Raw genomic sequence first — 12,593 nt, 5'->3', positions numbered from 1 at the left:
AAGATGAGCTTGTATTGTCCCTTGCATTGCATTGTAATATACAACATGTTTATTTATGGCAATGCATATAGGGCTTGTCTAACATGGTTAAGATAACCGCTGAAAAGCGTGTGAAGAAGTTTAACCTTGGATCAAACTTGACAAGTAACTAGATTTACTTTCAAGTTTTGTATTGCATATGTATGAATGTTGCTGTGTCGTTTATCTTCAATTGCCCTCTTATTGCCTATTTTCTTAAAAAGAATTATAGCCTAAGGCAAAATATTTTTGAAAAAAATTGAGGGTTTGAGAGAGGTCACTCACATCAGTCCCAATTGGTGTTTATTTGGATCTTATTGAAGTTGGGACTTGATTGGGAACAGGCAGCATGAAGGACTTTGAAGATTTGCTGGAAAAAGAGTGATCGGACGCTGCACCGGACTCTGATGTCCAGCGTCCAGTTAGTTCAAAGTAGGTGAACCTGCTGCGAAGGAATGACCGGACTCTGCTGTTCAGCGTCCGGTCAGATGGTGGCTCAGCGTCCAGTCGATCGAAGATGAAGGAGACAGCTTGTACCGGACTCTGGCTACGTCCGGTCAGGGTTCACCGGACGTGTCTGGTCACGATTTTAGGGGTTTGGACCTCTCTGGAATCGACTAGACGCTGGGTGGCAGCGTCCGGTCGCTGCCACCGGAGTGTCCGGTCAATAGAAAACGTATGGGAATCAAACTCTTTTCTATGTTTCCTTTTCTAATTCATTGGGGGCCACCATATAATCTCCACGCGTGTTGACCTAATCTCATCGTCATCTCTGAGAAGCCGCAACCTCTTAGCGCCGCATGTCCACACTGCAGTGCCCGCGCTCTCGAGCCCTAGCCACGCAGCAAGCTTCGCCGCACCATCCTCTACCGAGCCCACGCACCACCGCACCGCTACTCGCCCCATGCCCTGCTCACCCACATGCTCTAGTGCCCTAGCGCCGCCACCATGCTCTGCCCGAGCGCCCGCGCCGCCATGCTCTGCCCGAGCGCCCACGCCGCCGTAGCTCGCCCATACCGTGCCCTAGCATCGCCGCCACACTCACTCATGCCACTGCTTCTAGCGCCATCGTGCTCTTGCCCTAGCCCGCACCCGTGCCCCTACTTCACGTGCCCAAGCCACATTGCAGTGCCCTACATCCTCTATCGCTGATCCTCACCGCATTGCAACCCCAGCCAACCCGGTGGTTCCCCGATCCATTCCTATTCTCATCGTTTTGCCGGTTCGTCAGGTATCAAGCCCTCGTTTCCAATTTTGTTCCTAATTGCTTGCTTCCTAGGATTTTGTATCTTTAGATATATTGTATTTATTTGTATATCCTATCTATTCTATCGTGCAGTGAGTCGGTGTCGTTTGTGATCCTATTTACAGTTGTCAGTCAACTCGGGACCAAGCTCACGAGTATAGATCGAGGCCAAGCCTTAGAAGTGACAGTTGGCAATTGATCTTCGTCAGCGATAGTTATTCTTTTCAGATCCATCAGATGGCTCATGTCAAGAATGTCGGAGGTGGTCCCAGTGATGAGGATCTGAGGCCCCCGCCTCGCCAGCCTACAGATACTAAAGGCAAGGTGACAAAGAAGCTAGCAACAAGGAAGCGCAAGTACCCTGATGCAGATACAACGAGAGCAGCCGCAGTTGTAGAGGCCACAGAGCGCATAGAGAGAGGAGGTACTCATAGTAGTGTTGTTATTGTAGATCAGCTTTCTCTATCTATGAGGGCTGCACTTGAGCAGGTTGAGCGCCGTCATGGTGGTCCAGCTAGGACTATCATGGTTGGAGGACGGCGTATGGCTATTGATGAGTCAGCCTCAGGGGGAGTCACAGCAGGAGCCATAGCCAGCAGAGCAGACTTAGGAGGGAGAGCAGGCCGAGGAGATAGAGCAGGTATCTCAGCCACAACTATGTCATTCTAGTCGTACCCATGCTCCAGTCACCTTGAGGCCAGAGACACAGCGGTGAGGTTCTCGTCCACCACCTAGACCACAGGGTCCACCTCCAGTGACACATCTAGATCTAAGGGCCACCACTGCCAAGCAGGTGCGGCAACTCAGATTTGTGGACTTTGATCAGTGGTTTCCGCCGAGGTGAGATGAGCGTGCATTAGAGGGCTTCTACACACCACTACAGGAAGACTTCTATAATGCATATCTTAATAGTGGGGCACTATTCAGGTCACAGAGGATGTGCAACATTGAGTCCATAGTAGTAGCAGCTGAAGAGCATATTCGCCCCTACCTAGCTTACCTGCTAGGGCTGACAGATTTACTTGGATGGACAGGCTTATATGTTCTATCTTGGGTCCGTCAGTTCTATGCTACACTCTGGATTTACCCGTAGCAAAGATTCATTCACTTTGCTTTTAGAGGTAGAGATTACAAGCTGATGAGCACTAGGGTCAGGGAGATTCTTAGGCTTCAGGAGTAGCCCATCAGGCTACATGAGGTTTGCTATGGACAGACAGTGCCTCCTAGACGCCCTCAAGGCGATATGGTACCTCCTATAGATCTAGTTCGCTAAAAGGTCCTAATATGGCTAGAGGGGGGTGAATAGCCTATTTAAAAATCTACAAATCAACTAGAGCAATTTGATTAGTATGACAAATAGCGTAATGCAAACTTGCTCTAGCTCTACAAGGGTTGCAAGCCACTTATCCAACAATTCTAGTTGCAATGATTACTTAGGCACACAAACTTGCTACTCTAAAGAGCTCAACTAGATGAATGTAAACAATAAAGCAAGCTCTCAATTCTAATTACACTAAAGAACTTGTATCAACTAGTTTGCAAGAATGTAATCAAGTAAGTAGGGTAATTATACCACCATGTAGGGGATGAACCAATCACAAGATGAAGATCAAGCCAATCACCGGGAGAATGTAAATGACAAGAGACAATCGATTTTCTCCTGAGGTTCACGTGCTTGCCAACACGCTACGTCCCCGTTGTGTCGACCAACACTTGGTGGTTCAGTGGCTAAGAGGTGTTTCACAAACCTCGTCCACACGATAGAACACCGCAAGAACCGACCCACAAGTGAGGTAACTCAACGACACGAGCAATTTACTAGAGTTACCTTTCGGCACTCCGCCGGGGAAGGTACAACTTCCCTTACAATCACCGGAGATGGCCACGAACAATCACCAACTCGTGCCGATCCTCCACTGCTGCTCCAACTGTCTAGGTGGTGGCAACCACCAAGAGAAACAAGCAAAATCCACAGCGCAATGCGAATACCAAGTGCCACTAGATGCAATCACTCAAGCAATACACTTGGATTTTCTCCCAATCTCACAATAATGATGGATCAATGATGGAGATGAGTGAAAGTACTTTGGCTAAGCTCACAAGGTTGCTATGTCAATGAAAATGTGCAAGAGAGCTACCTTGAGCCAGCCATGGGGCTATAAATAGAGCCCCAATCAAATAGAGCCGTTATACCCCTTCACTGGGCAAAACGTGCTCTGACCGGACGCTCTGGTCATACTGACCGAACCCTGGACTCAGCGTCGGGTCGCCCGATGGACGCCACGCGTCACTTGCTTAAAACGCTATTCGTCAGATTCCAATGGCTATGAAACTGATCGGACGCACCGACAAAACTGACCAGACGCTGAAGCCCCAGCGTCTGGTCATTTCCAGTAAGCTCCCCGAGGCGTATTTCTTCGACCGGACGTGTCCGGTCCACCTTGACCGGACCTAGACCAGCATCTGGTGCAATACCCTAGGTACTGTGCCGACCGACCAGTTCGACCGGACGCACGCTGCCAGCGTCCGGTGCTTTCAGACCCAGCGTCCGGTCAGTTGACCGACGCCAGCGTCTTCGCGACCAACTCGTTTTCACTTCTAACTTCTTCACCCTTGCTCCAATGTGCCAACCACCAAGTGTATCACCTTGTGCACATGTGTTAGCATATTTTCACAAATGTTTTCAAGGGTGTTAGCACTCCACTAGATCCTAAATGCATATGCAATGATTTAGAGCATCTAGTGGCACTTTGATAACCGCATTTCGATACGAGTTTCACTCCTCTTAATAGTACGGCTATCTATCCAAAATGTGATCACACTCACTAAGTGTCTTGATCACTAAAACAAAATAGCTCCTACATTTTATACCTTTGCCTTGAGCCTTTTGTTTTTCTCTTTCTTCTTTTCCAAGTTTAAGCATTTGACCATCACCATACCATCACCATTGTCATGATCTTTGTCATTGCTTCATCACTTGGAGTAGTGCTACCTATCTCATAATCATCTTGATAAACTAGGTTAGCACTTAGGGTTTCATCAATTATCCAAAACCAAACTATAGCTTTCAATCTCCCCCTTTTTGATAATTGATGACAACCCTTATACAAAGATATGAATTAAAGTACATTTGAATCCATGTTGCTTGCCCAAGCATATTTACCATGTGTAAAGGTAATGGACAAGTTTCATGAACTCCAAATGGTAGTAATTGCTCCTCCTACATATGTGCTAAGAGTTTGGATTGTAGCTTGCACATATGCTTAGATAGGAAATATAGGAGTCAATTTCTACCAAGTGATGCTAAGGTGGACCTTTGAAGCGTGATACCAATCGGAGTGCACCAATATACCATCCTTAGCATCATTAGTAACTAGACATACACAAAAACTAGAATACCCCATGAGATCAATATTAAAAGCAAGGGTCTAGTTTTCATAATGTGAGCATGAGTCTAGTTACTTTAACCTATGAGTTTTTCATTTCATCATTCAAGCCTATAACTAGCATACACCATACAAGCATGGATATTGAAACTTAGAACTTGTACCATGCAAGCAAGTATATGAAATGTTCATTCAAATGCACCATACAAGTTTATGAGCTTGCTCCCCCTATTTGTATACTCAAAATTTTAATTGATCTCCTTCTTTTGTCATATATTATCTCTCCCCCTTTGTTTCACTATCTTTGTACACTATTTCTCCCCCTTTGTCATCAATGACCACAAAGGCTTAAAGTATAGATAGGGTAGGATTATTAATGTCAATAATTTGCATAAAAGGTGGCCTCAAATTATGGATATGTTGGGGTGAAATCACGCGAAATGAGGATCATTTTCCCAATTTGGCTCAATCTAGATTACTTGCTTAAGATATTTAACTCGGTTTGATCCAAGGACAAGCTTCTTCACACCTCCAAATAAGGTTTATCTTGTACCATGTTGAGTTAAACACTTATAGCTCATTTTCTAAATCAAACACTAGGTTTACAAGCTCACAAACATGTCATATGCTACCACTAGATCATTTCAAACATACAAGCAATAGTGGTACCATACAATCATCAAATTCATTTGATTTTCATGAATGAGCCTAGGACATGATGGGAATGACTAGATGCACTAAACACGTCCTTAGTAATGAATGGATGACATGTCAATCAACTTTACCTTGCTTTGCTCGAAGGAGAGGCATGTCATATAGTGGGGGTGCATCAACACATATTGGAGAAGTCAAGTATGTTCAATTCATTCCTTAGCTTGCAAAACCTCTTCTCATCAAGTGGCTTGGTGAATATGTCGGCAAGTTGATCTTCGGTGCCCACACTCTCTATGCAAATATCTCCTTTTTGTTGGTGATCTCTTATGAAGTGATGACGAACATCTATATGCTTTGTTCTTGAGTGTTGAATTAGGTTGTTGGTAAGCTTTACGGTACTTTCATTATCACATAGCAATGGCACTTGCTTGAACTTGATTCCAAAGTCACTCAAAGTAGCCTTCATCCAAAGTAATTGAGCACAACAACTACCGGCCGAAATGTACTCCGCTTCGGCGGTTGAAAGTGCTACACTATTTTTCTTCTTTGATGACCAAGATACAAGTGATCTTCCTGATAGTTGACATGTGCCCGATGTGCTCTTTCTCTTTACTTTGCATCCCGCATAATCAGAATCCGAATATCCAATCAACTCAAATCTTGCTCCTTTAGGATACCATAATCTAATATGTTGTGTATGCTTCAAGTACCTCAATATTCTCTTTGTTGCCTTCAAATAACTTTCTCTTGGTGAGGCTTGAAATCTAGCACACATGCATACACTAAACATCACATCCGGTCTTGATGTGGTCACATAGAGTAGGCTTCCAATCATAGACCGATACATCTTTTGATCCACCATGTTGCCACTAGCATCACTATCTAAGCTTCCACTTGTCCCCATTGGTGTACTAATAGCTTTACTCTCATCCATTTCAAACTTCTTGAGCATGTCCTTGATATACTTGTCTTGACTCATAAATGTGCCATTCTTCATTTGCTTGATTTGAAGACCAAGGAAGTAACTAAGTTCTCCAATCATAGATATCTTAAACTCACTTGCCATCATCTTACCAAACTCCTCACAAAATTCTTGATTTGTTGATCCAAAGATGATATCATCAACATAGATTTGCATTACAAACAAGTCATTTTCAAGCTTCTTGGTGAAGAGAGTGGTGTCAACCTTTCTCATCTTGAATCCCTTAGAGAGTAGGAAATCCCTCAATCTCTCATACCATGCTCTAGGTGCTTGTTTCAATCCATACAAAGCCTTTCTCAACTTGTAGACATGGTTGGGTTTCTTCTCATCTTCCAAACCGGGAGGTTGCTCAACATACACAAGCTCATTGATGTACCCATTTAGAAATGCACTTTTCACATCCATTTGGTACAACTTGATGTTGTGGGCACAAGCATAGGCTAACAAGATCCTAATTGCTTCTAATCTTGCAACCGGGGCATATGTTTCTCCAAAGTCAAGACCTTCAACTTAAGTATAACCTTGAGCCACTAATCTTGCTTTGTTCCTTATCACTATCCCATCTTGATCTTGCTTATTCCGAAAGATCCACTTAGTTCCAATCACATTATGGTCCTTAGGCCTCTCAACTAAATCCCATACATGGTTTTTTGTGAAGTTGTTTAGCTCTTCATGCATAGCATTGATCCAATCAACATCTCTTAAAGCTTCATCTATCTTCTTGGGTTCAATGGATGACATAAATGAGAAATGCTCATAAAACGATGCCAATCTTGATCTTGTTTGCACACCTCTTGAAATATCACTAATGATAGTGTCCAATGGATGATCTCTTGCAACATTGGTTGGTTGAAGCACTTGCACTTGATTACTAGCATTTGATTGATCACTTGGTTGAGATGATGAACTAGCCATTTGTTGATTTTGCACATTGCCATCACTAGTGCTTGCTTGGATTTGATCATAAGAACCACTAGCTTGCACATTTAAGTTAGAGAGCACTTGATTCTTGTCATCTTCAACATCAATCATCTCTCTAGGCCTTAACTCACCAATGTCCATGTTCTTCATTGCATTGACCAATTGAGTGCCTCTTACATCATCTAGATTCTCGTCTTCCTCTTGGGAACCATTTGTTTCATCAAACTCCACATCATGAACCTCCTCAAGAGTGCCACTAGCCAAATTCCAAACTCTATAAGCCTTGCTAGTAGTGGAGTAACCAAGCAAGAAACCTTCATCACATTTCTTTTCAAACTTGCTTAATCTAGTGCCTTTCTTCAATATATAGCATTTACAACCAAAGACCCGGAAGTATGCTATGTTGGGCTTTCTTCCATTCAATAGTTCATAAGGTGTCTTCTCCATCATGGGATGACAATAGAGTCGGTTTGCTATAGTAGCAAGCCATGTTGATTGCTTCGGCCCAAAATGAATGACTCACATTGTACTTACTCAACATTGATCTTGCCATATCAATCAAGGTTTTATTCTTTCTTTCAACTAGCCCATTTGATTGAGGAGTATACTTGGCCGAGAATTGATGTTTAATTCCAAATTCATCACATAACTCATCAACTCTAGTATTCTTGAATTCACTACCATTATCACTTCTAACTTTCTTGATTGTTGTTTCAAACTCATTGTGAATGCCTTTGACAAATGATTTGAATGTAGCAAACACATCACTCTTATCAACAAGAAAGAACACCCATGTGTATCTAGTGAAATCATCCACAATCACAAATCCATATTTGTTTCAATGCTAGTGTATGTGGTTGGTCCAAACAAGTCCATGTGCATCAACTCAAATGCCTTAGATGTGCTCATCATGCTCTTTTTAGGATGTGTATTACCAACTTGTTTTCCGGCTTGACATGCACTACATAACTTATCCTTCTCAAATGTGACATCTTTCAAGCCTCTAACTAAGTCATGCTTAATCAATTTGTTCAATTGTTTTATTCCAACATGACCAAGCCTTCTATGCCATAACCAACCCATGCTAGACTTAGTGATCAAACATATTGACAATTGAGCTTTTCTAGCATTGAAATCAACTAAGTATAGATTCTCATATCTAAATCCTTTGAATATCAAGTTAGAGCCATCTACACTTATGATCTCTATATCATCCACACCAAATATGCACTTGAAACCAAGATCACACAATTGGGCTACCGATAATAGATTGAAGTTCAAGCTCTCTACTAGTAGCATATTGGAAATGCTGAAGTCATTGGATATTGCAATCTTACCAAGCCCTTTGACCTTGCCTTTGCCATTGTCACCAAATATGATACTATCAATCCCATTGCTCTTGCTTTCATTGATTGAATTGAACATTCTTGGATCACCGGCCATGTGTTGTGTGCACCCACTATCAAGCACCAAATGCCTTCATCTGACTTTATAATTTACCTATAAAAGAAGATCAATTCTTTTTAGGTACCCAAACTTGCTTGGTCCTTGTAGGTTAGTCTCAAGGTCTTTGGTACCCAAATGGCCTTCTTCTTTGGGCCCACAATCGATGTACCAATGAACTTAGCCTTCACACCATTGGCACCCTTATAAAGCATGTAACAAGAATCAAATTTGATTGAGGATACATTAGGTAGCTTGTTCTTGTTAGTCTTGCAATTTTGCTCTATATGCCCAACTTGCTTGCATCTATTACAAAACCGACTATTGCCCTTCATAAAGCTAGCTTTGGGAGTGACAAAGGCCACCTTGCCTTTCTTGGGGGTATAGCCTAATCCCTCTTTGTTGAGAGGAAACCTTTGGCTACCCAAGCACTTTAGCAAGCGAGCATCTCTACCATAGGCATTGCCTAAGGCACAAGTGAGCTCATTCACCTCCTTTTTGAGGGTTTCATTTTCCACTATTAGTGATGTATCATTCATAGGTGGAGTGGTAATGGTTGTGCTACAAGAAGTGTTAGTGGGAGCAACAATAATGGGTTCATGAAAAGATTCATCAATAAGATCACATGTTAGTCCCACATCACATGTTACTATCACTTGCTCCTTCCTGGCTTCCTTCTTCTTGACTTGCTCAATGAGAGAGGAGTGAGCCTTTTCAAGCTTAGAGTGAGCTTTGCCAAGCTTCTCATGGGCATCCATTAGCCCCTCATGAGTGGCATTGAGCTCATCAAAGGATTGCTCAAGAAATTTTACTTTCTTGCGCAATTCTTTGCACTCCTTTCTCTTTATCTCATTACAAGCATGCACTTGCTCACACATGTCCAAGAGCTCCTCCTTGGAGTACTCATCATCATCATCATCATTATCACTCCTACAAGAGTCACTTTCACATTCATCATTATCACTCTCATCATATTTTACCTTGGTAGGCTTTGCCATGAAGCATGTTGATGGAGTGTCAAAGATGGAGGGCTTGTCGTTGATGGCGATGCTTGCTAGTGCTCTCTTGATAGACTTCTTGCCATCATCACTAGAGTCATCACTATCCGATGAGCCATCACTATCCCAAGTGACTACATAGCCTCCACCCTTCTTCTTCTTTTGGAAGGTCATTCTCTTTTCCTTCTTCTCCTTCTTTTCTTTCTTATCCTCCTTGTGCTTCTTCTTCTCATCCTCATCATTGTCACTATTGTATGGACAATTTCCTACTACATGATCGGGGCTCTTGCAATTATAGCATCTTCTCACATACTCTTTCTTCGTGGTGTGATCTCTTCTCTTTCTTGCACCATAGCCCTTCTTCTTCATAAACTTTCCCATCTTGTGCACAAAGAGAGCCATAGCCTCATCATCAATATCACTTAGATCTTCATCATCACTTGATTCTTTCTTAGACTTGCCCTTGTTTTTGTATGATGATGAACTAGCCTTAAATGCTATGCTTTTCTTCTTCTTATCCTCTTCTTCCTTCTTGTCCTCCTTGTCATCCCCCTCCCTTTCCACACGGTATGTCTCTTGTGTCATGACATCACCTAGTACTTGGTTGGGGGTAATGTCCTTCAATTCTCCTCTTATGATGAGCAATCTTAACATCTCAAATCTTAGAGGTAAGCACATCAAGAATCGATGGGAGACATCATCATCCTTGATCTTCTCTCCCAATACCTTCAAGTAGTTGACAATGACTTGCAATCAATGGAACATCTCCGGAATGCTCTCATCTTCCTTCATCTTGAAGCTTGTCAATTTATCCTTGAGGATATACAACTTGGCACTCTTTACCGCCGGTGTGCCCTCATATGTTTCCTCCAATCTCTTCCACACCTCATTTGCTCTATCACAATCCTTGATTTGCTCAAACACCTTGGAATCAATGGCATTGTATATGGTGTTGAGAGCCATTATATTGTATTGCTTGTTGATCTTATCTTGATTGGTTGGATCATCGGGATCAATGATAGCATAGTCATTCTCGGTCACTTCCCATACTTGATCATTGATTGAACCAAGATACATTCTCATCTTTCTCTTCCAATAACCATAGCATGTGCCATCAAAGAACGGTGGTTTGCCCCCCACATGGTTGAACACAACTTGAGCCATAATTTGACACCGATGTTGTTAAGCCTTTAATCAAACGGTGACCACGGCTCTGATACCACTTGAAAGGTCCTAATATGGCTAGAGGGGAGTGAATAGCCTATTTAAAAATCTACAAATCAACTAGAGCAATTTGATTAATATGACAAATAGCGTAATGCAAACTTGCTCTAGCTCTACAAGGGTTACAAGCCACTTATCCAACAATTCTAGTTGCAATAATTACTTAGGCACACAAACTTGCTACTCTAAAGAGCTCAACTAGATGAATGTAAACAATAAAGCAAGCTCTCAATTCTAATTACACTAAAGAGCTTGTATCAACTAGTTTGCAAGAATGTAATCAAGTAAGTAGGGTGATTATACCGCCGTGTAGGGGATTAACCAATCACAAGATGAAGATCAAGCCAATCACCGGGAGAATACAAATAACAAGAGACAATCGATTTTCTCCTGAGGTTCACGTGCTTGCCAACACGCTACGTCCCCATTGTGTCGACCAACACTTAGTGGTTCGGCGGCTAAGAGGTGTTTCACAAACCTCGTCCACACGATAGGACACCGCAAGAACCGACCCACAAGTGAGGTAACTCAACGACATGAGTAATTTACTAGAGTTACCTTTTAGCACTCCGCCGGGGAAGGTACAACTTCCCTTACAATCACCGGAGATGGCCACGGACAATCACCAACGCATGCCGATCCCCCACTGCTGCTCCAACCGTCTAGGTGGTGGCAACCACCAAGAGAAACAAGCGAAATCCACAGCGCAATACGAATACCAAGTGCCACTAGATGCAATCACTCAAGCAATACACTTAGATTTTCTCCCAATCTCACAATGATGATGGATCAATGATGGAGATGAGTGGGAGTACTTTGGCTAAGCTCAAAAGGTTGCTATGTCAATGAAAATGTGCAAGAGAGCTACCTTGAGCCGACCATGGGGCTATAAATAGAGCCCCAATCAAATAGAGCCGTTATACTCCTTCACTGGGCAAAACACGCTCTGACCGGACGCTCTAGTCATACTGACCGAACCCTGGACTCAGCGTCCGGTCGCCCGATGGACGCCACGCGTCACTTGCTTAAACGCTGTTTGTCAGATTCCAACGGCTACGAAACTAATCAGACGCACTGGCAAAACTGACCGGACACTGAAGCCCCAGCGTCCGGTCATTTCCAGTAAGCTCCCCGAGGCATATTTCTTCGACCGGACGCGTCTGGTCCACCTTGACCGGACCCAGACCAGCGTCCGGTGCAATACCCTAGGTACTGTGCCGACCGACCAGTTCGACCGGACGCACGCTGCCAGCGTCTGGTGCTTTCAGACCCAGCGTCCGGTCAGTTGACCGACGCCAGCGTCTTCGCGACCAACTCGTTTTCACTTCTAACTTCTTCACCCTTGCTCTAATGTGCCAACAACCAAGTGTATCACCTTGTGCACATATGTTAGCATATTTTTACAAATGTTTTCAAGGGTGTTAGCACTCCACTAGATCCTAAATGCATATACAATGATTTAGAACATCTAGTGGCACTTTAATAACCGCATTTCGATACGAGTTTCACTCCTCTTAATAGTACAGCTATCTATCCAAAATGTGATCACACTCACTAAGTGTCTTGATCACTAAAACAAAATGGCTCCTACATTTTATACCTTTGCCTTGAGCCTTTTGTTTTTCTCTTTCTTCTTTTCCAAGTTTAAGCATTTGACCATCACCATACCTCACTATTGTCATGATCTTTGTCATTGCTTCATCACTTGGAGTAGTGCTACC

Source organism: Miscanthus floridulus, chromosome 19 (assembly GCF_019320115.1).
Source record: "Miscanthus floridulus cultivar M001 chromosome 19, ASM1932011v1, whole genome shotgun sequence".
In the NCBI taxonomy this organism is placed as follows: Eukaryota; Viridiplantae; Streptophyta; class Magnoliopsida; order Poales; family Poaceae; genus Miscanthus; species Miscanthus floridulus.
This window is presented reverse-complemented; position numbering follows the sequence as displayed.